The sequence below is a fragment of the Oryctolagus cuniculus genome, chromosome 13 (genome assembly GCF_964237555.1).
Source record: "Oryctolagus cuniculus chromosome 13, mOryCun1.1, whole genome shotgun sequence".
Taxonomy (NCBI): domain Eukaryota; kingdom Metazoa; phylum Chordata; class Mammalia; order Lagomorpha; family Leporidae; genus Oryctolagus; species Oryctolagus cuniculus.
Genome location: NC_091444.1, coordinates 91,211,805 through 91,217,804, shown reverse-complemented (window position 1 = coordinate 91,217,804; position 6,000 = coordinate 91,211,805). Strand labels below are relative to the sequence as shown.

At 42.4% G+C, this 6,000-nt stretch overlaps 1 protein-coding gene across 1 annotated transcript in view; it reads right to left on the bottom strand.

The window, feature by feature from the left end:
- Positions 1-1,014: 1,014 nt before the first annotated feature.
- The window catches only part of LOC103352187 (sickle tail protein homolog), a 97,334-nt gene continuing 92,348 nt past the window's right edge, over positions 1,015-6,000 (bottom strand). The window contains 2 exon segments of the mRNA XM_051832430.2: positions 1,015-1,153; positions 4,903-5,075. The gene's annotated coding sequence lies outside the window, so the exon portion shown is untranslated.

The window sequence follows — 6,000 nt, the reverse complement described above, 5'->3', positions numbered from 1 at the left end:
AATCTCTATCAGCCAAATACACTGATCATGCCAAAATTATCCTTAATAATTTGGGGGTAAATACATACCAAATGCTTACTGATACCACCAATTTAATTCCTTTTTTTAGGGATTTATTTATTTATTTGTTTATTTGAAAGAGAGAGAGTGACTGACAGAGAGGGATCTCCCATCCACTGGTTCACTCCCCAAATGACCACAATGGCCAGGGTGAGGCCAGGAAGTCAGGAGCTTCTTCTGTGTCTCCCACGTGGGTAGCAGGGGCCCAAGCACATAGGCACCTTCTGCCACTTTCCCAATGCAATAGCAGGGAGCTGGATTGGAAGTGGTGCAGTCAGGACAGGAACCTGTAGCCATATGGAATGCTGGCATTGCAGGCAGCAGTTTAACCTGCTACACAATTTCCTTTTAGAAATAAAAATCTTGAGAAAGCTCAGTAGTATGCCTCAGACAGAATATAAGGATTTGCTCCAATGTTCCCTCATAGTCTATAACCTAGGTCTGTTCTGAGGCCTCTTCAAAATCTTTACAAGAAAGATTGTAAAAATACTGAATTGGGGGCCGGCACTGTGGTGTAATAGATTAAGCCTCCACCTGCAGTGCTGGCATCCCATATGGGCAATGGTTTGTGTGCTGGCTGCTCCTCTTCCAATTCAACTCTCTGCTTATGACGTGGGAAAGCAATGGAAGATGGCCCAAGTGCTTGGACCCCTGCACCCATGTGGGAGATGCGGAGGAAGCTCCTGGCTCCTGGCTTTGGATCAGCTCAGCTCTGGCCATTGTGGCCATTTGGGAATAAATCAGCAGATGGAACACCTCACTATCTGTCTGTAACTCCATCTCTCAAATAAATAAATACATTTTTAAAACAAAACAAAACTGAATTGCCAATCACTTGAGAAATTTTAAAATGTGCTTTGAGAGATACTTTTAATACAGATGTTACATATTATAAAAATGGTTGTTACACAAACCCAGAATATCCTTACCTTCTGGGACAGATTCAGCCCATGGTGGGTCAGAAGCTGGATAGTCATCCATCAGGTCTACGCTGATTTGGGTAACAGCCTTGTCTAGTTCACAATCAGAACCCAGATCAGCGTGAGAGGAAAACAGCTCATCAACCATCATCTGAGCATGACCGAAATCTTTTCTGAAATAGAATTGGAAAACAAAAATATTAAGGGAGGTCAAACATCTTCAAAACTAACTATGAGGGGAGGCTTTGGGGTGCAGCAGGTTAAGCTGCTCTGCCAGTTCGAGTCTCAGCTACTCTGCTTCCCATCCAGCTCCCTGATAAGGCTCCTGGGAAGCAGCAGATCATAGCTCAAGTACTTGAGTCCCTGCCACCCATGTGGGACCTCAGATGGAGTTTCTGGCTTCCTGCTTTGGCCTGGCTCAGCCCAACCCTTGCAGAAAGTGAATTTGGGGAGTGAACCGGTGGGTGGAAGATGTCTCGCTATCACCCTGCCTTTCAAATAAATAAATAAATCTCTTAAACAAAAGACACTAACAACAAAAAATTGTGAAATTAAAATCCCATTTATACATCTTAGCCTGAAGTGTTTTTATTTAAACTTTTTAATTAAAAGCGAGAAAAATATTATGTACCTACTGATTCAATAAATATATACAGAATACTTATAGCTAAACACTGCACACAGAATGATAAACTAGATCTTAAGAAACAGACCTGAATGTCAGAAAATTAAAAAAGCAATGACAAGTATTGTGACAGGACAAGAACAGAGGACTACGGAGCACAGCAATGTATCAGAGGGGCAAGACCTGATGGAGGAAGAGACGGTCAATCCAAGCCCTAATGGCTAAGGAAGGGGTTAAACAAGTTGCAGAGAATATAGGGAGGGGTATGCAGATGCACAGAGCTTATTTCCATGTCTAATAGCAAGTAAGCCCGGATCTCTAGAGAGACCTGAAACCAATGGATAGGATGAAATCCTACAAGGAGGGAAGTATCTGGAAAAACAGCTCCCAGAACAACCAAGTAAAGGACAGGTGAGCCCTTAAAAGAAGCAGACTCTTCTAAACTGGTCAGAGACATCAGAGCACAACCAGATGTCAATGAACCAAAGGCAGATCAAACAGAATTCCCATGAAGGAATGAGATAAATTCAGAGGGGGTGGATTATAAAACCAGAGAAGACAAAGCCTTGTGAACTATATTACAGAGTTTGAACTTAATCCTTTTGACAACAGAAAGGTGTCAGGATCCCTTCTAGTTTTCTAGACAATCATGTTCACTGTGATATAGAGAGGTGACTAGATGGCCTATCAGACAAATGTGGTCTTATTTAGAAATAAGGTCTTTGTAAATGTAGTAAGTTAAGGGTTAGAATGGGCCCTAAGTCCAGTAACTGGTGCCCTTAGGCAACATGAAGACAGCTACAGTGGGCAGAGGCCAAGTGACAGTGGAGACAGAAACTGGAGTGATTCATCTACAATGCCAGGAATGGGAAAGACCAGCAGCAACCACCAGCAGCTAGCAGAGGCAGGGAAGGGTTTTTCCCCAGAGCCTTGGAGGGAATGTAGCCTTGCTGATGTCTTGATTTTGGACTTCTGACCTCCAGACTATGAGCAAATATATTCTGTGGTTTGAACCTACCCCTTCTGTGGTGATTTGCTATAGCAGCCACTTATCTACAATGTCATTGACATTCTGAGATGCCACAAATCTGACAGAATTTTAATTAAAGAATAAACACGTAAAATAAGATAATCTAAATCTTTGCAGTGAGATTGAACCAAGCAACAAGATTATAAAAATATTAAGTAAGGGCCGGTGCCATGGCTCAATAGGCTAATCCTCCGCCTAGCGGCGCCAGCACACCAGGTTCTAGTCCTGGTCGGGGCACCGAATTCTGTCCCGGTTGCTCCTCTTCCAGGCCAGCTCTCTGCTGTGGCCCAGGAAGGCAGTGGAGGATGGCCCAAGTCCTTGGGCCCTGCACCCACATGGGAGACCAGGAGAAGCACCTGGCTCCTGCCTTTGGATCAGCGTGAAGCGCTGGCCGCAGCGCACTGGCCGCGACTGCCATTGGAGGGTGAACCAACGGCAAAGGAAAACCTTTCTCTCTGTCTCTCTCTCTCTGTCCACTCTGCCTGTCAAAAAAATATATATATTAAGTAAGATTTAACAAAAACCCCATTTAATGGTGCCCCTTCGGGACCAGAACTACCCTTAGGAAATTATTATGAGGCACAGTTTCTGCCTTGTTTATGTTTGTTGATTTGTTAATTAATTTATTTATTTTCCAGTTCTGGAGAGGCAGAATCTCTCTCTCTCTCTCTCTCTCTCTCTCTCTCACACACACACACACACACACAGACACACACACAGACACACACACTTTTAATCTGCTGGTTTACTAGGGCTGGGCCAAGCAGAAGGCAGGGGCACAGAGCCTGGAGCTTGGAACTCCACACGTTGTCACCTACATGAGCACCAGGGGCCCAAGCCATCTTCCGCTGCCTCCTGCAATGGAAAAGAAGAAAGCTGCTAGGTCTTGAACCAGCACTCCAATAAAGAATGTGGGTATCCCAAGCAGTGGCTTAACCCTCTTTGCCAGAAGGCCCACTTTGGAGGCACAGTATTAAGCCTTTAAAAGCACTTTCAGTCTTACTGCTATCCCTGTTGTGAGAGTGAGCCACTGTGCATCTGGTAGCACTGATTGGGGTTCTGCATTCACAAGCTGAGGCTGAAAACAAAGGAAGCAAACAGAATAGGCTTCAAACCAAGTGTCTGCTGGATACACTAATGATTCTTCATCTATTCCAACTCCTTCCCCACTCAACATTGAGCAAAGGAAGAAATAGAATGCCAAAAATGTTCAGCAAGTTGTTCGAAGTCTCACTCAGCTCAAATGTAAGGGGTAGAACAGTGGCTGGATTCAATTTTCCTGGGTGATCAATCATATATGAATTTATCACATCTCATAAAGACTGTTCCGGAATACATGGCATATAGAAAACTTAACTAGGATCAACTAAAATCTGAATTCATCTCCCTTGAATGCTTTCTCACTGTGGGCTCCACCCTTCAACTTGCTCTGACCAACTGCACACTAACAAATGTCACCCAAGCAGAGACCCAAGGGTACCTCTGCACTGAGGCTTGCTCCTGTGCCACTTCTAAACTCTGTGTTATGTAAACAAGCCCAAGGCACATGGCTGTTTTCTAGATGCTATATGTTCAGGGAGTTTTTATCTAGCTTCTCTGATCTCTGTGCTATAGGAGGCTAAGTCATTTGCTGTGAGGAAGGCAAATAAGAAATGAGAAGCTGGAAGAGATTAGCAAAGGGCTAAGGGGCCAGCGCTGTGGCAGTCGGTTAAGCTTCTGCCTCTGGTGCCAGCATCCCATGTGGGCCTTGGGTTGAGTGTTGGCTGCTCCTCTTCCAATCCAGCTCTCTGCTATGGCCTGGGAAAGCAGCAGAAGATGGCCCAAGGACTTGGGCCCCTGAACCTGCGTGGGAGACCCAGAAGAAGCTCTTGGCTCCTGGCTTCAGATTGGTGCAGTTCCAGCCATTGAGGCCATTTGGGGAGTGAACCATCGGATGGAAGACCTCTCTCTCTCTCTGCCTGTCCTCTCTCTGTGTAACTTTTTCAAATAAATAAATCTTAAAAAAAATCTTACATAACTGTTTTAATTAAAAAAGAGTACTTATAAGATGATGTGTCTGAAGTGAGGGTATTAATGTTACAGTATAAGGAGAGGGTTAGTATGAACTGATTTATCATCATAAGAAAAATGGTTCACTGAAGAAAATCAAAGGTTTTATTTTGTGTGTTCCATTATTCATATGGTGCAATGCCAACTTCATAAGAAACTTTCAACCTAACCAATTTCACAAAGAATTAAGTGTGAAAGCAGTTACTTTATAAACTTACTATGAGATCACTACTAGGAGACAAAATTCCAAAGAGAGAAGAAACCTTCACTGGATGCCTGAGAGCATGCCTTGCCCCTGAGGCAGAATATGCTGATGAATCTTTCCTGAGCTTTCAGGGATCAACCAAATTAGTTGTGGCTTCCTGATGAGGACAAAAAAAAAACTTCCTCCCTGGGAACAACATCATGAGATTAGTTCAGTTATGCATCTAACAATAGGACAGAGTAACAAAAAATGCTTTGATACAGAGAAAAATTATCTTCACCTTAAATAAATCTAAAGAATAATAAAAAAGAACAATATTATTTTCTTAAAATAATGATACTCAGGAGTCCATCCATTCAAAATGAAAAGCTTTGTAGTAGAAAAAAGTTCACCATATATTTTTTAATTCTGACTTTTAAGTTGTAGGCTCATAATATTGCATGTGCAACAAATTAAGTATGAGATTTTATGTCTTTGGTAAACCCACAGAGTAGATATTAGAAAAACATCCATCACAGTGCCTCAGAGGTTCAAGCTACTCTCACAAAATGTCTCTGAAAGAAATGAACCCCACTGACTACCACCCAACACTGCTAGCTGAGAGTCCTACGTGAAGAATCTCCTTTGTCTTAGTGTTAAGATCCTTACATTCTTTTTCCTTAACTGTTTTTGATGGATCCCTGGTCTGAATGATCTGTTCAAATCCCTAGATTTGTATTCATTCAAATATCACTTCCAAGTCAAAACACAATTTTCCAATCAATATAAGCAATATCCACCATACCTGCACTGCTTTTAGGAAATTGTAAGTCTTATCACCTCCCAAATCTACAAGAGTCTCTCTAGGTGTCTTCCCCAGCCAGGCTTAGCCAGTGATGGATGAATCCCTCTCTGGTGGCAAATTCACAGTTCATTAGCTTATATGGAGGGCATTTAGTCTTAGAGTTCAGTCAGCAAAATGATTTGCATTATGTTCATTAAAAATGTCTCTGATTTTATTAAATGTAAATGATGTTTAAAAATTACTAATGGGAGGAAAGCCTTTTCTTTAATACACAAATGTGTATACATGCTTGGCATTTCATACTACTATGGAAATGCTAACCCATAA